Consider the following 21,798-nt stretch of genomic DNA (forward strand, 5'->3'; position numbering starts at 1 on the left):
ATGGACTTCTATCTTTCCCACACACAGTTCATATAAACACCGGGCACAGTCAACTGAAATCAAATATAAACTCCAAAGATCATATGCATAATCATTACACACAAAGTGGTTTCTTGGTTACAACTGAGCTGGATACTGAGAGGAAATAGAGAAAACCATCATAGCAGAAAGGAAACGACATTTTCCCTTTTAATGTTGGCTTGGTTTCAGTGACAAATACTTTTAAAGAATCACTTTGGCTTCCTCTTCAGACACATTTCCACCCAAGCCTGGAAGTAAGGAGGCTCCTCAACTACTTGTGGACCCCAAGCACTTACAGTCTCTTCGTAGTCACACTGAGTGTGAATGCTCCGATTGTCTCCAGAAAAATCACAGATGCAGCTCCCCCAACGTCAGGTCAGAGTCTATGTTTGGCATAACGGTCCCCAGCCTTCTAACTCTTCTTTCATTGAGGCTGAGGTTTCCGAGGCGCACAGGAAGTCAGAAGAAAGAACAGAAACTCACTTCACTGCAGGCGGGAGTGGGCAGAACAGAGAGAAGCTAAAGGCACTGTGCTGGTCCCTTCCCAGCAGGGCTCAGGCAGGAAGTGGGCAAGAAGGAGCTGGGCAGGGACAAGCAGAAGTGAACGTGAGGGAGGTATGAGGGTCAGGCCTACATCCAGGTTTTCTGGAGTTCCAAAAGGAACCAAATTCTACTACTGCTCTGCTGGGAATGTTCTGGCTTCCTTGTGGGCACACACAGGCACGTATACACGCACAATCATAGACGCTTAGGACACTGCTTTCTTTGGAATCATATCCAACTCAAACCTCAGAAAGACTCAAGTGACTTGACAAAATACCACTTGGAAAGATATTTGTCTAGATCTACAGTTTACTTATTCAGAAAATGAAGGCATTAGGTGAGGAGAACATTTTTCCAACAGAGTCCAGAGCAGGAATATTTCAAACTACTTAAAGTAATGGCTCAGTTCCTTGAGGTGGCTTAATTTTTCATTATCTGGTTGAAAATTAATCAATATTTGCAGAATCCTTAAAATGAGCTGCAAGGACCCCAGAGTCCTTAAAGTCCAGTTTAAAACTTTTTAAAAGCACCTATCTATTTAGTTATTTTAAAGGCAGATACAGAAAGAAACACAGAGAAAGAAAGCTCCTAAAAGCTCCTCAAATTCTTGAAACAGCCAGGAGTGGACCAGGCCAAATCCAAGAGCTAGAAACTCAATTCAGATCTTCCAGAAGGGTGACAGGGACCCAAACACTTGAGCCATCGCTGTTATCTCCCAGCATAGGCACAAGCAGGAAGATGGAATTGAAAGTGGAACTAGAACTTTAATCCAGGCAATCTGATATGGAATGCAGGCACTACTGTGCAAATCCAGACTAGATTAGTGACGGATATGGTCTAAAAATCTGGCAGTAAGATCCCAGAACTTGGTTATGAGGGAGAAATCAGAGCTAAGGGGAGAGGGGTGGAAATGCTTAGAGGAAGGAAAGTCATTAAGAAAAAAAGAGAAAGTTGAAAGAGACAAGAGATTGAAATCTTGGTAAAGAGGATAAGATTAAGCCAAAAGGGAATTATATAGGTGATTTAGTCTTCTGTTGTTTTAGAGATAAGGAAACTGCAGCCAGACATGTTGAGTGCACAAAGCTGAAATCTTGGCTGTGGGGAGGAGCACCTCAGAATGCTCAACCATGAAAGCATTCATGCTAATACTTTCTCACTTAAAAATGAATGAAAATTAAAAATCCCCAACCATCAAGTCTGGTTCACAATCACAGATCCTCAGAATCCATCTGGTTCCTTTGAGATTCTACACAAACATTTTGGTGATAGAGACCCATTGTATCAACAACCCATCCACTGCTAGACCCATTTTCAGGGATAGAGACCTTCCCTGTGCTGTGTTCAAGGGATGGTCTTCCAGCCTCACCCCAGCCCCCTGCAGGTGCAGCTTGGCCTCCAGAGCCACCAGTGTGAGCAGCACCCTCCTCACCCTTGCTTGGCATGGCCAGCCTCTGCTTCTATGCACAGGATTGAAGAGAAACATGATGGTTTGACTGGGAGGGCCTGACATCAAGAAGTCTGTAGGAGTTGGTTTAGATGAAGTGTGCAGACATTAGTGATGGTAACTGAAAGTCTTTCAAGGCTACTTCCAGCGAGGGCAGTAACACCAGGGTGAAAATAGCAGGTTGGGCGAGCACACTGGTCCTGAACCTGCCCTGCAGCCCCTACTTTCTAAATCTTAGGATTGTGGAGCTGAATGGGATTTCAAGGTCATGCACTCCTGGGCCTTCTTTAAGATTTTGCATTCCATACATGTGACTCCTGAGACTCCTGCAGATGATCAGTTCTCTTGGGAACCTGGTCCCCGCTAATCTTGTGCTAAGGTAACAACCACGGCCCCCTTTGTCCCCACAGCACCGTCTGAGCAGACTAACCTCCCACTCTTGGGTTCTATTCTAAGCTGTCAACATCACCATCATTTGTCAAGTGCCTAATGGCATGGCTGAGTGCCAGGGAAGGGAAGAAGGAATCCAGAACACAGGCTGTCCTGCTTGCTGCCGCAGCCCACAGCCCTTCTGGGAACAAACAGGTTGTGCCGGCAGAATACCGAGCCAGGCATGAATGGACACGGTGCACTTCTCATATACAGCTGAGTACATCAGTTTATAACTGGGAGAGGCCTGCTGAGCCCCAGAAGGCAGGAAGTCTGGGTTCTGGTTCTCAGCCTTCTACCACTTAGTAGCTAAAGATATAATTATGTTTCTCTAGTCCTCTGCTGCAGTGCATTGGTACTCGTTCACCCAAATAATCAGAATATTGCAGGATTTAGCATTAAAAGAGGTCTCAGGGGGCATGGCACAGTGGCCTGGCGGCTAAAGTTCTCACCTTGAATGCACCGGATCCCATATGGGTGCTGGTTCTAATCCCGGCAGCCCCGCTTCCTATCCAACTCCCTGCTCGTGGCCTGGTAAAGCAGTCGAGAAAGCCCAAAACCTTGAGACCCTGTAACCACATGGGAAACCTGGAGGAAGTTCCTAGCTCCTGGCTTCAGATCGGTGCAGCACTGGCCTTTGTGCTCACTTGGTGAGTGAATCATTGGATGGAGGATCTTCCTCTCTGTCTCCCCTTCTCTCTGTATATCTGACTTTGCAATAAAAATAAATGAATCTTAAAAAAAAAAAGAAGAAGGTCTCAGAGATTATCTAGTCTGATGGTTTCTAGAACCTTGGTCCTCAGGAGGAAATCATTAGAAACACAGATGGTCTACCCAGACTCACCTGACAGAATAGGGCAATGCCATCTTTATTTAATAGAAATGCTAGATGACAATTGGTAAGGCTGACACCAGAGAGGGAACATCAGCTGACTCAGGGCAAGGCTCAGATCAGACTGAGATCTTATTCTGGGATGATTCATGCCTCCAAAACCAGGGGAATCAAGAGTTCATACATGTCCTGGATAGGGTAGAGGAAATCAGAGGAGTCCTGCTGGCCTGTAAAAGATGGCACTACTGCCCCCATCATGCTGCTGCCCAAGGGAATTCATGGACAGAGGCATTTCTGAGTGTATGTTATCCTAATATTCAAGGATTCACCAATAAAGACACCTGGTCTGCATGCTTCAGCCCCTTTCAAATTCATGGAATGGTAGATAAACATTAAGTTCCAGACCCTGCTTTGCAAATTAACCTTGTGACTGGTCATGACTGATAGGATTATTTGGAAACAGGGCCCCTCTATTCAAACAGGGAATAACACTGGACTCTGGTCACTTCTGGCTGTACGTGCTATTGGATTCATAGCATCTCAGGCCCAGGAAGCAGCAGAGACATCACTTGATCCAGTGCTTCTCTCCTGGAGAGCTTGGAGAAGCTGATACCCTCAGTCCTTGTGGCATGTGGGTAAGGTCCTACAATAACCAAGTTCTCTAGTTTCTGTATCTGACATGTTAACATCTGGAACCTTGATGGCCCTGCAGGGAATACTCCTTTGATGGTTAGTCAGTTCTCAATAACCTGACATCCACGTGCTAACCAACCAAGCCATAGATCAAATCCCAGTGCCTTCATTTATCAACTTCCATAAGCTGGGACACTCTCTACTTGTCCTAACCACACAGGAATCAACTCATCCTACCTGTTTCTCTCCATTGAAAACACAACAAAGACTCCAACTCATAGTTTCTCTCACTTCCTCTGCTTCCTGGCCCGTCATGGTGCTTTTCCCTTGTTGCCCTCATTGCGTGCAGGGATTCGTGTAAGTTTAAACTTCTTCTTTTGTGGTGGTCACCCCTACATCTGCATATCATACATACTTAATTAGCACAGGGCCCAGCTGGTCTTAGAACAGGTTGGTCATTCTCTGAATCTGTGGGTGTAAATACACTCCCCTTTGGGCTTCCAAGTCCCTTTGAGCCTACCACTTATGCACTGGGCAAATATTTTCATTTTTTACATGTATCTTTCATGAAAAAAAAATTTGGAATTCTCAATCCAGCAACCTCAGGTTTAACAAGTGATCACTGTTTGTAGTCCCTGTTGCCTGCCACTCAGCCAAGTACTGCTTGATGCCCAATCTTTTCTATTTCCAGGAGTTTTGCTTGTGCAAACCTGCCTCACACAGCTGGTGGGCCTCTGAAAGGACTTTTGCTTGCTGGGATCCACAGAACTGGCTCAATCCCTCTTCAGCATGACCACCCTTCAGCTTCGTAAAAGCAGCATCTCTGGACTCCTGGGAAGTCTTTCTTCTGCCACCTACACATCCTCCCATTTGCTTCATTGTGCTCAGGCAGTGAGCGGCATATTTTCCACTTTTATGTGATGCTAGAAGATTCTACCCTTCAGAGCTGTTTCTCAGAGTATTTCTTGGTTCAAGACTCAATGAGGAGAAAAGACTCTGCTCTGAAAATATGGCAGCCTCTAAATAGCAACATCAAGCTTCTCATGGGAGCTTTAATGTGAAATCTCTAGTTTTTAAATATTGGCACAGATTTACAAAACATGAATGCAAGGAAGACTGTCAGTCCTCTTGCAACTCCAGCCGAAGGCCAATCCCTTCAGTTGTTTGACTTTTCCCTAGTCGTAGAGGACAGTTTCCCACCACCTCCAAGGGTCCCTTCCCAAAAAGAGGATTGCAGTCACGGAAGGACACTTGAAACAGCAATCTTTCGTACAAGCTTATGAGAGGCCTAGTGCATCAGACAGTGGGTGTGTACACTGAGCTCAGCCTCCCACTGCCTTCTTTGCTCTGTTCTCCCAAAGAGAAAACACAGCACATTGTCAACATGGCTTTTCCACTGGGGTCAAAGGGACCCACCCTGAGACTTAAGCCAGGGTTTTTTTTCTCCTTAAGTGGCAACAATGGTCACACACATGAGTGTTACTGCTCAGACCTGGCTAATGGAGGCCAGGCCAACAGGACCTGGTTCCTAGGCCAGCAGAGCAGGGTTGGTGTGGATTCAGTGGTCAGTTTGTCAAGTGATTGTGGAGGCCTGACCTAAATATCACCACTCTCGGAAGAAGCTGAAAATGCAGACTTTCAAGGTTAACATTTTAATTTAGTAAATGCTGGCACAGACTTGCAAAACACAATATTAACTAATATGTATATCTGGGTCAAGCCCCACGCCACTAGTTTGCATCTTCTGTTCTAGTCTGAACCAGGATTATCTTCCCTTCAAGAAGGGACATCACTCAGCACAAGCCAGATGTCCAGCTTTTTCTCCAAGGGCTTTCTCTGTTGCTTTCCTCCAACCACTCCAACCATGAGGTTTAACGCTGCACATCAATTTGACTGTCTATAAGGTACCATGATACTTGACCAACAGGATTCTGGATAGATTTTTAAGGGTACGTTTGGATGCGTTTGGCATTTTGATTGTGGACTGAGTAAAGTGGCCTCATCCAATCGGCTGGAGACCTGAATAGAATAAAGTCTGTCCTTCTGTTCCTGTTCAGCTAGGACACTGGTTTTCTCCTTTCCCCCGAAACAAACTGGAACTGGTGTTCAGCCAGCCGGCTTCAGCTCCCTGAGATCTCCAGCTAGCAGACTGCAAGTCTCAGACTTGCCGACCTCCACAACTGCATGAACCAATTCTTTGTAATAAGCCTCTGCCTATACACATATTCACCTCTGGTTCATTCTGGTTCTTAGGGCAATTCTGATACCATCTCCTTAGCCAGAAGTTAGCTGCAACTGAACATTTGATCAGGTGAAATATATTTTCTGGTCATGACCTAGTCACCATACATATTTCTAGTGTTCAGTTTAGAAGCAACAAGTATATATATGTATTGCTGAGTACTTATCACACATCAGGCCTGACATTTAGCATTGCATATAAACTTTCCCATGGAATCCACTCAACACCCCATCCCCCTAGCAGAACACGCGAGTAGGCTCTACACCTGCTCCTGGACTAGCACAAGTAGTTCTACACCTGCTCCTGGACTAGTGCTTGATGCAGGGGAGATACTCATTATCTTAAGTGTTGATTTCAGGAATGAATGATTTTTTTCAAATACTGAGTACTGTTAATGTCTCCATTATTACAGGTAAGGAAATGAAATCTCAGATACCTGTAAATAACCAAGCCAAAACACACCAGCGGTATACTCCCAAATTCACTTGAGTTCAAAATCTACATTCTCGACCCCAAGCCCCTCCCAGTGTGCAGGAACAGCCAGGCCAGTCTCCAGTGGCTGACTCTAACATTCACACCTGCAGCTCTCTCAGCCTATGGGAAAGCCCAGAGTGCCTTTCCACTCAGGAAGCTTTGGTCTACCCCTCAAGTCAACAGTTCTGTTTCTGAGCTATGTACAAGCTTTCTAAAGACTAATTTTAAAGTCTAACCACAGCATCACCTGCGAAAAGAAGACAAACCAAGAGAGGAAACCCACAGCAAGAGTCTTAGATCTTCTTTTCTCAGGCTTGCTTTCAGGTAACAGAGAAGTCCAGCAGATCTGATACCCAAGTGGACCACAGAGAGAAAAGAGGCTGACATGCTTGACCCTGGGCAAGAAGAAGATCTCTGTGGCAGTGTTCACTTTCCAAGAATCACCATCCCCATGCATTCTGTGTTATGTTTGAGACCCTGGTGGGTCAAACTGCACTGCAGGCTGGCAGACAGAAGACTAGGGGTGAGTGGAGTCAGACATATTTCATAAAAGGAAAAACATATCAAGGTCAGGCAAGGGGTAGGGGAGGGAGAGGGACTTCAGATAGAGCAAACACTTGCAGCAGAAAGTACATAAAGGAATGATTAAGAAGTTGGCTGTAGACTCTTAATGATCTACTGGACCCCTTCCAAGTACTTAAGATGTATTCTCAACTGCCCTGCTCCTTCTTGGAAGCCATTCCTGTCCATAAATACACTGGGTACTGAACATCTGTTTTGTTCAAGACGAACAAGGGTCTGATTTCTCTCTCTGTCCCCTCCAGCATCAAGATCATCATTCCAAAGATTTCAGTACAATACAGCCATTCTCTCAATGACATTGTAAGACATGAGGAAACGGGATGTCAGAGTGTTATGATGACTACCCTAACTCCCAGGAATTCTGAGAGCCTGGGCATGCCCCAAGAGGGGACCTCAGTTGCCTCATATAAACAAGAGAAGACTCCAAGAGGAGACCGGATCAGCTCTTACATTTTTAAATTAAGTATTTATTATAGATTGAACATCTCTAACCCCACAATGTACAATTTGAAATACTCCAAAATCTGAACATTTTTGAGTACCTACAAATGGAAAATTCCACACCCAATCTTATATAAGACATTGAAATTTTTGTGTAGAATTACCCTGAAGCTATATGTCTAAGGCACATATGAAATACAAGGGAAGTTTGTGTTTAGATTTGAGTCACATCACCAAGGTATCATTACATATATACAAACATTCAAAAATCCAAAGAAATCTGAAATTCAAACATTTCTGGTCTCATGTACTATAATTAAGGACTACTTAACACATACATGAACTTCTGTATCACCTGGCATTGAGTTCTTGACAGGTTTGAACCCCTAGAATATCTAAGCCTAGCACAGGGCCTAGGGACCCCCACATGTATATGAGCGGATCTAAGAGGCAGGGGGTTTAGGGGAGGGGTCTCAAGCCAAGGCCTTTAAGAGGGAAGCACTGGGAAGGGAGGCATAAAGAGGAGATGATATTCCTTTCTTCTTTTATCCCAATATCACAGCTCTGTTTATTCTAAGAAGCAACCAGCTGCAGTTCCAAAATAGATACGCTGAAAAAATGCCTCTAATGACAGAGAATGCCTCTGTAGGAACAAGGTTAAAACAGCCTTTTTCTAGGGATGGGAACACAGAAGGACCAGGAGAAGGGGGACACTTCTGGTGGCTCTTTCTACTTCTGACTGCCCAACTTTCTTCCTCCTTTTTATTCCAAGATATCTGTGATTCTTCTTCTGTGGGGCTCCAATGCCTAGATGCTGACACAACAATATAACAGGGCAGAATGAAGTTATGCAGTTGTTCCCAGGCCCTTGGGACAATGCTCAGTTCTCCCCTGACAGGGGTTTCCACAGCCATATGGGACAAAAGTTTTTCTTCTCCCTGGGCCTCAAAAGCCTTTCCAAGCAGCTTTCTGAGAGCAGAAGAAATAATGAGATGGAACTGGAGGGTTCACTGAGTATCTGTATTAATCATTTGTGTGTATGTGCATGTAAGCAAAAGGGAAATCATACTGGACAGAGCTGAGGAGGCAAGAATTTTTTTCAAGTCTGTTGCAACAGAGAGAAAAAATGATCTCAAGTCCTATTATAAGGCAGGGGCAGCAGAGGGTTTACAGCAATTGCAGGGTGAGAGAATTGATGGATGGTCAATTGCTAGGGGGAGCAGGATTAGATAGCAACAGTGGTAATGGCGATGGGAATGAGGTTTCTTGCTGTACTAGTCTTAATAGGTCAAGGCCAAAGTTTGGCCAAGAGAGCTCTCAGAGCAACGTGGCTCAAGTTTGGTCAAGGAAAGAGTCCTTGTCAGAAGAGCAGTGTTTGAAGTAATACCTGTCCTCTCCCTCACCCACATGCTCACCCACTCTGAAGAGAACCTCTAGACAGCCTTTCACTCACCCACAGCACAATGAAAGGATGGTCCTAGGCTTCCTGGTAGCTGAGAGTAAGGGAAGTGGGGGACTGGATCCAGAGACAGACAGCTCAATATCATGAACAAAACAGGCTTGGCCTGGGCCTGGCATCACATATCTATTGTGTGCGGTATTCTGGCTCTTGATGGGGAGTCATGGAGGCCTTTCCCCCAGTGACCACTACTGCATTTATAGGAGATTGAGACAGGGGGAGAGAGAGAGAGAGAGAAAGAGAGAGAGAGAGAGTCAGCCCATTGTCATGGGGCCCACAGCCTGCATCCCTGTTAAAATGAGTACTTTTGAGAACAGACAGCTGGAAAAGCCCAGAACTGGGTCGTTCAGGCCCTCAGCAGTCCCAGCAGGACTAAGTGCATCCAGCTGTCTTCCAGGACACACATTTGGATTTTCCATTTGCTCAAAATCCAAGGCTCTAGCACTCTCCCCACAGCCAGTAGATCCTCTTTTAGGCAGGGCTGGGCTACTGTAAAAGTGAGAGGGTCACTCAGCAGAGGCTTTGCAGGACAAAGTACCCTGGACATTATTTCCAAATGAATCCACTTATGCTGTCAGAGTTTGTGTGTGTTTAAAACTATTAACTGGTGAAAGTAAACATTTAAAGTACATCATAGTGCTTGCTGCCCTATTTTGGCATTTTTTTCTCTTCTTTTTCAATCCTGAGAGATTCCAAAAATGGAAGAGGCTCAGACATCGCATGCAAATGACAGGCAAACGCCTGCATTTTTCTCTTGATTTGGTTTCTCAGGCTGCAGCCTCCTCCCAGAAGCTCCCTCTCCTCTCTACACAAAGACCAACACTGTGTACTTGGGGTGGGAGGCGACCTCAAAGCTTGTCTCTTTTCTGCATGTCCAGAAGCTTTACCTGGGACTCCCTGCCCACCTTGAGGATACAGGCTCAGATGCAAAAAACTTGCATAATGCAAAAACAGAATTGCCCAGGAAGTACTTTCCAGGAAGTAAGGTAGTGAGGAAGGAAAGTACGAAGCTCATGGTCACTCACTGTCATGCCTAGATGCCTGCTGTGGTCCCGGCCTGGTAGTGGCTGGTCTGCTCTGACAAGGATGTGTGAACTAGACCTAGAAGCTGGAGGAGGTTGCCTGGGGAGATGGGGCTGCTTCCATAGCAGATTACCTACCTGGGTAGTACGAAACCGTAGGAACTGAAAACTGGAGGAAATGGTCCAAAGCCTAGCTCTAAAAGAAGCAGACAGCCTTGCCGTAGGGGTCAGAGATGGAAGAGGTGCAAGATGAGGTGAGGCTCTCCTCTGGGCAGTTGGACTAATTCTAGGGCCAGGGATAGGATGGAGTTCTTTGAGACTTTCTGTGCTGTAACTTGTGTCACTCCAAGAACCGAAAGCTATAATTTTCACTTTTGGATTTTAGATTTCCTGTCACTACTTGGGGATCATTGTCCTGGTGACAAAGAAGTTTGGTGTGAAGTTGATGTGGCAGAGAAAAGAGGAGGGTGAGATAAATGAGCCAGGACTGAGTTCTAAAGACACCCAAAAAAACTCTGACAACTAACTGTGGTATTGTTAGTGGTGTTGCTTGGAAATCTGTCAGGAATGACAGGTGGAAACCTCGCCTTATCTTCTGTTTGAATGCCTGAGTGTCAGTTTAATGGCAGGAAGGCAAATGACCAAAAAATAGGCCCTTTTGACCAAATGTAGTCCCTTTGGACCGAATGTGCCCTTTGCATTCTAAGATGGAGTACATGTCATTCATAAAACAACTTTCAAATAGTACATTCCATTGGATATTTTTAATATGTCAATCACAAATATTTCCTCATTTAATTTCCAAAGCAAACCAAAAAATTTACCATTATTAATCTCCTGCTGTGTTATCTTTAGGGAAACTGAGACATGGGGTGGTCAAGAAACTCTCACAAAGTCACAGATCTAGGAGATGGCAGACAAAGCACTTATTTCCTTATCCTGTACATCACATGATTTCTCAAGAAAACATATGGAACATTGTCATTCACTGATACTTCAAAAATGTACTGAAAAATGAAACTAAAGAGTTTGTTGGAACACTTGCATCCCATACTGGAGAGAATGATTCTTGAATCCACTTCTAGCTCCAGTGTCATGCTCATATGCACCCTGGGAGACAACTAACAAAGACTCAACCAGCTGGGTTCTTCCTCCCACATGAGAGATCCAGACTGAGTTCCAGGCTTCTGCCTTCAACTTGCTCCAGCCCTAATTGTTGCTGGCATTTTGGGTTTTGAGATAATGGATTGAAAATCACCATCTCTGCCTCTCTATCCCTCTCTTTAATGTTCAAATAAAGTGAAAACCAGTACATTAATATGTTTTGAAGAAAAGTTTATATTTTGATACAAAAAGAATGAAGTCAGGGAATACCATGGTGGTGTATCAGGCTTATGATGTGGCATTCAATGCCAGTATCTATTATTAAAGTGCAAGATCAAGTCCTGGCAGCTCTGCTTCCAGTCCAGCTCCCTGATACAACACCAGAGAAAGCAGCAGAAGATGACATAAGGACTTAGGGCCTCTACCATGTGTGTAAAAGTGTGAGATAGAGTTCAAAACTCCTAATCTTTGGCCTGGTCCAACACTGGCCATCGTGGCCATTTGGGCAGTGAGCCAGAAAACGGAAGATCTCTCTGCCTCACTATCCCTCTGCCACTTTACTTTCCAACTAAATAAACAAATCTTCAAAAAAGATGAAATCATGTATACAAGTATTAGAAAGGAAGGCAACAGCTGCTTAAATAGGTTGCTGTTCATGCTAAACTGTTTTGTTCCCCCCTCCTTCCAGAAATACTAACGTTAGGTGGTATGTTGATATGCGATGGTTTCTTTGTCTCTGCCTTCTCTCAGCTGCTGAGGGCCTGTGATTGCCAGCAGTTCCACAGGCATCATTGAGTGTGTGCACACCCCATAAGTGAACATAAGATAGGAGACAAAAGGATCGCCCAGGAAGTTACAGCCCCGCTGTGGAGACAAACACCTTAACATAGTAACACCATACCACACAGTGTAGTCACAGCAAGAGACATGAATGAAATATACATGAGGAGCTGCTAATCTGACCTCACCAAGAAAGCAGGGTATGAGCTGGGTATTCAAGGGTCAACAGTTTTGTAAAGAAGAGGAGGTGGGTGGGAAGGCTGTTCACAAAGTTTAGTGCAAACTTGGGCAAGCAGCAGGAAAGGCTGAGGCTTGCAAAGAGTCCAACAACATGAAGATTCGAAGAGGTGATTCTGCCCAGCACTGTGCACAGAGTGAACTGGAAAGAAAGGACCAGAGGCAGCTGTTTGTTGGCCAACGCATTGACCTCCATAAGAATAACTGGAAAGTTATTCACAATGGGGATGATAACAATGAAAAAGAAGGGGTAATGGAGGAAGATGCTTTAGAATAGAATCCACAAGAATTTTCCAGGTGAGGGAAGAGTCAATATTGCCTACAATATTCTCCAACCAGTGGGAGAAAACATGGTAAAGTCACTCCTTAAGTCAGGATGAGAAAGTTGGGATGAAAAAGACTGATATAGGTGGAGAAAGAAAGCGGGATATTCAATAATGCTTGCTTAATAATCATTCTAGAACTCATGATGAAATTGCATTTGATCCCCATAACAGAGGATGCAATGTTTCCCCCTCCCCACATCTCTGCCTTGCAAAAGCTGCTTTTCTCAAAGAGCACCTCAAGTTTTGTGTCTGTTGGGAAGTTTGTCTTCACACTCCCCTAATGATATGGGCTCTTGCTCTCTTTAGGACACATCTGGTTTAGTATGAATACGCTATGTTCACTCTACAGAGCTACAGGTTCCCCAAAGCTGGCATTTATGCCTTGCCTGCTTTTTCCCAGTTGCATTCAACATGAAACAAAGAACATTCCTATCATCATTCGCTCAGGAGTTTGGAATCAAATGGACTTGGCCAAGCCCCCAAAGTATATGGTCTGCAACTGAAGGGCTCTTTTACTGGATGCCCATGGATGCACCTGCCAGCTCAGGGGAGAGGAAAAGTATAAATGGATAGATCTGAGGGTAAGCCACAGTGTTGTAACTTATCATGATGTCACAGAAACACTGTCAATTATTCTGAGCTTTGCTTTCCTCCTCTGTAAAATGGGATGATAATGCCACAGCTTGAGAGTTGTCATGAGGATTCAATGCCAGACTGTATGTACAGAAAGTATATGGAGAGCCAGGACCTGGCATTGCACCAGCACACAGGCCATCAACCAGAAGCAGGTCTGCACACACGTGCGTGTCAGGAACCCACGACCAGGCTTTGGGTCTAATCTTAGCTTTGAAGTGGCCTGGGTATTTTCTCACTTCCTCATCTCATCTGCCATGCAAAGAAGTATAATTGTGACCTGCAGGACTGGAGTGGGTGAAATGAACAGTAAAAATTCACACACACATCAGAAATGTTAAATGACTGCCTCAACTCAGCATGGAGCACAAATTTCTGGAGATTCTGTCATGAATTGTCATAGTTTATCTCAGACATAGCATGGGTGCAACCCTAGCTCTTTCTGTTTTGCTCAAGGGGAAGGTCTGTGGAGAGCAAGATGAGGACTGGCCATGGAAGCACTATGGAGTTGGAAGAAGAAAAAGGAGAGACCTGAAACAGTTTACAGAGGCTGAGCAGAGGAAGAGCTATCGAAGATTTCACAGGCCACACTTCAGACAAGTACAGGCATTCACTCATGGCCATCTTTGGCATCCAGTATCAGAAGAATTCCCAGGGGCTGAGCAGTGGCTCAACAAGTTAATCTTCAACATTGCAGTGCCAGCATCCCATATGGGTGATGGTTCTAGCCCCAGCTGTTTTGCTTCTTATTCCTGCTCCATGATTATAATCTGGGAAAGAGCTATGGTTGGCTCAAGTCATTGGGTCCCTGCAACCAAGTGGGAGACCCAGAAGAAACTCCAGACTTCAGATTGGCTCAGTTCCAGCCATTGCAACCATCTGGGGAGTGAACCAATGAATGGAAGATTTTTTTTTGTCTCTCCTCTCTAGATCTGCCTTTCAAATAAAAATAAATAAATAAATCTTTAAAAAATAAAATTCCCAGCGGTGTGGGTATCTCAGGTTTTCTTTATGATAGGCAATCGGAATGGTGCTCCACAGCAGTGACACCCCAACCCTTACCTGATCTCATTTTGACCCCATGATTCCAGGTTTCATGTGGGAGTGGTTGCTTGCCTGCCCTGACTCTCTCTCATTCTGGCCTGGCATGGTCCTTGTGGACTCATGAGACGGAGATTGCCCTTTGCTCTCCAGGGAGGAGTTTCAGAAAAGTTAAAAGAGAATCTTAGGGAAGCATTGGCAGGGAGACACCAGACAGCACTGGGGCCCAGGGTGGTAGTGGGGTGCTGGGGAAGAGTGATGAGCATGCAGTGTCCTGGAAGACAGCAGGATGGAAGAAGCTGACCCAAGTCCCTGCTTCTCTTGGTGAAGACAAGCAGAGCCTCTGACAGGGATCACTGTGCCTGACAATCACTAAGCTCAGCTCAGACTGAAACACCTTTGGCAAACCATGGAGTGAGAGTGTTGGACATTGCAAGTCTTGATCTCCCCAGCAGGAGGAAGTGATAGGTCCTTGTCATGCTCCTACAGAGCTGTCTGTCAATCAGGCCAGGAAGTAGAGAGGAGAGCACAGGTTGGCCCGGGGAAAGGGTAGAAAAGGGGAGGGAGGAGAAGCCCTGGGAAGTAAGTCTTCTAGTCCTGTTTGAGACTCTTTTTCACCTCTACGGTGAGAAATTGGGTCAGTAAAGTGATGCTCAGGGTCAGACCTGGATTAGGACAGGCCTGTGGTGGATTAGCTGGTGACTTATGTCCATAAAAGGAAGTCCCGAGTGAGACTCTGGCTGCCCTTCCTGCCCTGCAGACCCAACCAGGTTGATAAACATCAATTATGAGCAAGCTCAGCCTTCTGAACTCTCACATCGTAGTTTCTTGGCACACTGCACAGGGCTAATGCAGAGATGAATCTGAAGATGATAAAAGGCTGTTTGAGCCATCAGGGTCATTAATGAAGGGCAGCATTAAGCAGGGGACCTGATGGGCTCCAAGCCAGTCACTCCAGGTACAGAGGTGTCAGGATGCTCTGTTACTGGGACCTCAGCAATAGTCATAACCTACTGGGGAGACTCTCTTGGATAGCAGGAATAGAATGAAGCTCCCCTCTCCCTTAATAGAAACTGATTTTATAGAGAGGGTCCTGGATTTAAAAGACTAGTGAGGCTTATTAAAGACTGATTGAGTATGCTGGCTTCTGGGCATCAGCTAGAAGAAGAAGAGACTTAAATCCAGAGTCAGATGGCAAGAGAAATACAGTTTATTGGCTTTCCCTTATAGCCCCCATCCCACCAGTCAAAATGTACCAGGGCAATGTTCAGGAGAAAAGTCTTTTATAGTATTTTTTTTAAAGATTTATTTTTTTTTATTGGAAAGGCAGATTTACAAATAGAAAAAAGATAGAGAAAGAAAGATTCACTGCTGATTCACTCTCCCAGTGGCCAGAACAATCAGAACTGAGTCGATTCAAAGCCAGGAGTCAGGAACTTCCTTGGGTCTCCCACGTGGGTGCAGGGTCCCAAGACTTTGGGCCATTTTACACTGCTTTCCCAGGCCACAAGTAAGGAGCTGGATGGGAAGCAGAGCCACCAGGGCACGGACTGGCACCCTAGGGGATGTTGGCACTTGCAAGGGGATGATTTAGCCACTGAACCATCATGCTATCCCCCAGCCCCCTGCCCCAACAATGCTTTTTATGCTGGTGCTTCTTTACCCTGCTTAGACTCTGCCACTGTGCCAAACATTAGATCATCACTCACTGCTTTGCTAGGTGCATTAGCAAGAGGGTAGATTAGAAGCAGAGCAACTGGGATTTAAACCAGTTCTCCAATGTGTGTGTGGAAATCCCAAGCAGTTACTTAACCCACAATACCACAGCACCTGCCCCAGAAGTATAGGCAATAAGCTAGAACCTGCAGTTGGAGTCTGGAGTGGATGCAGAACTGTGGGTCTGAGTCCTAACTCTCCCACGTGGGTGAGGAGTCCCAAGGCTTTGGGCAATCATTCCCTACAGAGAGCTGGAAGGGCAGTGGAGCAGCCAGGACATGGATCGGCACCAACATGGGATACCAGTGGGTGCAAGGTGAAGATTTAGCCACTAGGCTATCGCACTGGGCCCTTTTGTGTCCTTTTTTAACTTCACAGTATAATAGCATTATTTAGCAGCCCACAGCATTTTAGCGGATCACACCAAGGTACTCTGTCTCTCCTTCCATGTCTGTAACTCTTTCAAAACAGATTTAAATAAAGATTTAAATAAAGATTTAAATAAATCTTTAAAAAGAAATAAATTGCTGCAAAAACACTTTCAGACTTCCTTAATGTAGCTACATGAAATTTATAAAAAACAAACTTCAAAACATGAAAACTTAGATAGGTTGAACTAAGGGATTAAAAAACACAAACCAGGGCCTGGCATAGTGGTCTAGTGGCTAAGTCTTCACCTCACACATGCCAGGATCTCATATGGGCACTGGTTTGTGTCCTGGATGCTCCACTTCCAACCAGCTCCCTGCTTGTGACCTGGGAAAGCAGCTGAGGATGGATCAAGGTCTTAGGACCCTGTACCCACTTGGGGGACCTGAGGGAAGTTCTTGGTTCCTGACTTAGGATCAGCTCAGCTCCAGCCATTGCGGTCACTTGGGGAGTGAGCCAGCAGATGGAAGCTCTTTCTGTCTCTCCTCTCTGTAAAATCTGCCTTTCCAATAAGATTAAAATAGAATAAATCATATATACATTATATATTATATACAATATATTCTATATTGTATATGCAATATAGACATGATATACATATATACATTATATATAACAGGTAATTACTAAATGATAAATGCTGATCTGTTAAAATAAATAACATCATTCTAGATTTGAAGAAAAACATTAAAATGATAAGCAATTGTTGTATTTGCAGTCATAAACTTAACAAGCACTAAAACACAGAGAATTGAATATATAAAGCAAGACCGACAGAAATGCAAATCTCTCATTCTCTTCTTTGCAGCTTCTTTTGCCACACTCTGCTGCACTTGGGTTTCATTGAACTTACAGGGCTAAAATAGCCATAGCCCTAAGCTGCTCTGTTGGAATTCACTTGCTTAATGACAAAAGACAATGAGAGCTAGTAATAAACACATGCTTTAACCTTCTAAGCACCAGGTGCATCCTCTCACAAAACCTCAAAGAAATCCACTGAGGTTGGATTAGTTACCTAATTTATTACTAGTAATAGTAATCCCTACTCATCCACAGGGGGTACCTTCTAAAACCACAGTGGATGCCAGAAACCACAGGTGGTAGAGGATGAACCCTACATCCAAGCACATGACTGGCAATCTGATAACTGAGATGGCTATAAGTGATCAACCGTGGGGTGCGGGTACCCTGGATAAGGGGATGATTCACATTCCACAGTGGGGTGGTGTGAGATTTCACCATCGCATAGGGGTGAGTTTTGGACTGACTCACGCCCTGCTTCAGAGTACCTGGGCTTGATTCCCTTGTCTGGCTCACGATTCTAGCCATCTGCTAATGGAGACCTTGAGATGCAGCCATGAAGGCTCAGGTAATTTCCTACATGGGAAATCTGGACTGAGTTCCTGGCTTTGGCTCCTTGGCTATTGTGGGCCTTTAGGGGAGTGAACCAGCAGACCAGAATGGTTGCACGCACTCTCTCTCTCTCTTCCTCTCTGAAAGAATAAAGAAAAAAAGAGAATGCTGCAAGATTTTAAAAAATGTATGTGCTATTTGTTTCTGAATTTTCCATTTAATAGTTTCATGGTTGGCTGTGGATAACTGAAACTGTGAGAAGCCAAAGCAAAGATAAGGGGCACGACCGTGATTCCAATTGCCAAAGAAGGAACTGAGCGTCAAACACAGTAAGTACCATTTTGAGGTCACATGACTAGTGGCTGATTGACTGTGAATTCAGATCACATCAGGTAATCTCCATGTGGGCAGAGACCATTTTCACCTCACATCCCTAAAATAGGTTAGGTGCTTGACAAGTGGCTGGTGAATGAAAGAATGGACAAATTAGTTCATATTTACGAAACAAGAAGATTTTTTTCACTTACATGAAAGGCAGTATTACAGAGATAGAGAGGTAGAGAAAGATCTTCCATCCTGTGGTTTACTCCCCAGAAGGCTGCAATGGCTAAGCCTGAGCTGAGCTGAGGCCAAGAGCAGAAGGAACTCCTTTAGGTCTCCTGTGTGTGCAGGGGTCCAAGCACTTGTGCCATCCTTTGATGCTTTCTCAGGTGCTTTAGCAGAGAGCAACATTGGGAGTGGAGTAGCTGAACTTGAACCTGTGTCCATATGGGATGCTGGTGCTATGGGGGAGGCCGTTGTTTATTAAGTCAAAGCACTCAATTATCTCACTAATCCTTGCTATCTGTCTTTGTTCTGCTCAAGTCTTCCCCTCCCTCCAATAGAGGCTACTTTTCCCTACAGAATGCTTCCTGGCCATTTCCCCTCCCTTACCTGGAGTTGGTAAAGGAGCTGATAAGATAGAGCCAGGAACTGGAGTTTGGCAAGCTGTACTTCCTGAAACAAGTCTACACTCTCTCATTTGGTAGGCAAATTATGAGACCTTTAACAGAAAGCTTAGTAAATGTACCCAGTGACTAATAAAACAGTAAGGCATGGGAAAGTGGCTTCATAGAATTAGTAGCACATGAGGTACACCTTTACATATAGAGGTCAGGAGACCAGCAGTGGCTCAGCAGGTTAAGCTTATGATGCTGGCTTCCCAGGTGAGCTCTGGCTGCTTCACTCCCAATCCAACTCCTTACTAAAGTGCTTGGAATATAGTCTTCAGTCACTCAGGTGAGAGACTCAGGTGGAGTTCTAGGCTTCTGGGATCAGCCTGGTTCACATTTGGAAAATGTACCAACAGATGGAAAATTTCTGTGTGTGTGTGTGTGTGTGTGTGTGTGTGTGTGTGTGTGTGTGTGTGTGTGTGTGTGTGTGTAAAACTCTTTCAAATAAAATAAGTGAACCTTAAACAAGAAAGAATAGATGTAAGCAAGTAGTTAAGCAAATCCAGGCTGAAAGAGGACAGAAAGGGCAGCCAGGCCCTCACATGTGTTAATGGTATCTCACAAACACAGCTGACCTCCTTCCAGGCTGATGATAAGGAGAAGATGCTCCCTGGGGCTGTTAAGGGAGAGGGCAGACACTGACTCAATACACCAGAAACAGGAAGTACACTTTCCCTTCTCCTCTACTGTCAGGTACTGGCATCACCTCCCTATCCCAGCAGGGCATCCAGAAGTGACGGGAGGACCATGGGCTATTTAAACACCAACTGAAATGATTCTGAAACTATTCAGATGGTGAGAAAATTCTTGGGAACAAAGCGTCAAAGAAATTTTTGTCTGTAGCTGTTTTTTTGTCTATTTTTTATTTTGAAATAACTATAGACTCACAGGAAGTTGCACAAATAGCACACAGAGTCCTGTGTACCCTTGACTCATCTTCCCTGATCCTGGCATTTTGTCAGTGTAATATCAAAACCAGGAAATTGACATTGGCATCATGCTATAACTAATCTGCATAGCTTCTTCCATTTTCAAGATTTTATAAAACATAGACTCATTTGTGTGTGTAGTTACGTACAACTTTATCCTATGTATATATGATCCTATAACCACCACCACAGTGAAGATACAAAGCTTTCTATCACTATGAAAGGATTCTCTTAGCCAGAAACTAGGAACTCCATCCAGGTCTCCCTCATGGATAGCAGGGCCCAGGTAGTTGGGCCATCTTCTGCTGTTTTCCCAGGTGCATTAGCTGGAAGCTGGATCTAAAATAAAGCAGCCAGGATTCAAATTGGTGATCTGATATGGGATGTCAGTGTTGCAGGTGGCTTCTTAACCCTCTGCACCACAATGCTGGCCAATGGGTTTCAAGTTTTAAGTGGAATATCAACTTTGCTGAAACATCTTAACATTTACAGCCTTCTACCTGGCCAGCTTCTTGCAGCTCCTCCAAATTCCATACATGTGCCTTGCTCTGCACCTAAGAAGCTGACCCAGTACCCAGCATGAACAGTGTACACTTGCCCTATCAGATGGACAGCAACACTGAGTTCACTATGGTTTTCTACTACAGGATATTGACAGGTGTGAGCCAAGTACATTGTTAGGAGCTACATCACACAGGAGATGGTCATCAGGGAGAGGGCTGTATTTCCTTACTTGAGCAAAGCTCTAAGGTTCTGGGATGGCTCTGAAGTTTGCTATTACATATAGTATTATAATGAACTTCTTACCATATGTGCAGTTCTGTATATCTGATTATTTCATTAGAAGAGAATCCTGGAAGTAGTATTACTGCCTCAGAAGACATCAACTCTTTCATATCTCTTAGTATATCCTGCTAAATTGCTTTCTGAAAAGGTAGTTATATTAGTTCCTACTGTTGCTGTAACAAACTATTACAGATTTCGTGGCTTAAACAACACAAATGTATGGTTTTATGTATTGTAAACCCTAGAATTAAGGAGCTGGCAGAACCACATTCCTTCTGGAGACTGTAGGGGAGAAGGTTGCTTTTTCCAGGCTGCTTGCATTTCTCACTCAGGTCCTTCCTCCATTTTTACAGTCAGCAGGCAACATCTTTGGATCTCTCTCTCCTCAAACACCTCTTTCTTTAGCTTGGTCACATTATCTTCTACTCACTGACTCCCCTGTATCTCTCACTTTTAAAGTGAAAGGCAGTGAGACACACACACACACACATACACAGATTTTCTACCTACTGCCTCACTCCCCAAATACCTGCAACAGCCAAGTCTAGGTCAGGTTGACGCCAGGAGCTAGGAATTCAACCAGGTTCTTTTATGCAGGTGGCAGTGATCCACGTGCTAGGACCCTCACCTACTTCCTTCCCAGACGCATTGGCAGGAAGCTCGATGGGAAGCAGAGGAGCTGAGGCTTGAATCAGCTCTTTGATCTGTAACTCAGCCATACTATGTATGTTTAATTCACGGCACCACAATGCCAGCCTCTGCCTCACTCGTGTAAGGAACTTGTGATAGTAACTCAGTCCAACCAGAAAATCCAGGATACTCTCTCCATCTTAAAAACTTAATTTAACCTCACCTACAAAGTCTCTTATGATTTAGGCTAATACTATTTGTAATTTCTGGAATTAGGATGTGAACGTCTTTGAGAAACTATTATTATATACTCATTAGCAGAGTATTAAGGCATTAGCACTTTTCAACAAGAGCATAGTATAGTCTGGAGAGTTAAGGAACAGAATCAGCAATAGTTATTTTCTCCAAGAACACCAATCACTCATGATGAAGGGGCAAGGGGAGTTCTCCATCTCAGATGTAAGCCAAATAATGAAAATGCCATCCCTGAAACCCAGGTATGGTTCTATGGAAACACTACCATTGATACTGATGTTGAGTTCAAGTCCAGGAAAGCTAGAACAAACAGATATGTACGTTGGTCTGCAAAAGCCTACAAGCAGGACAACATGACAAGGAAGGCAAGCTCAGTTATGTCTTTAGTAAAATAATCAGTGTTAAACAGTGGACCAATATACAAATGATTGACTTGTGCAGATGTTGTTTTTCCTTTTTTTCTTC

The 21,798-nt window shown here is 44.4% G+C and overlaps 1 protein-coding gene across 3 annotated transcripts in view; it reads right to left on the reverse strand.

Moving 5' to 3' along the window:
- PTK2B (protein tyrosine kinase 2 beta) overlaps positions 1 to 21,798 on the reverse strand; it is a 114,515-nt gene that overhangs the window by 63,469 nt on the left and 29,248 nt on the right. The window contains exon 1 of one of the 3 annotated variants that reach the window (XM_040966438.1): positions 318 to 1,248. The exons of the other annotated variants lie outside the window; for them this stretch is intronic. The gene's annotated coding sequence lies outside the window, so the exon portion shown is untranslated. Of the gene's footprint in view, positions 1 to 317; positions 1,249 to 21,798 lie in introns of those variants that run through there. 3 annotated transcript variants of the gene reach the window in all.

The sequence above is a fragment of the Ochotona curzoniae genome, unplaced genomic scaffold, assembly GCF_017591425.1.
Source record: "Ochotona curzoniae isolate NIBS_2020 unplaced genomic scaffold, NIBS_Ocur_1.0 scaffold_4505, whole genome shotgun sequence".
In the NCBI taxonomy this organism is placed as follows: domain Eukaryota; kingdom Metazoa; phylum Chordata; class Mammalia; order Lagomorpha; family Ochotonidae; genus Ochotona; species Ochotona curzoniae.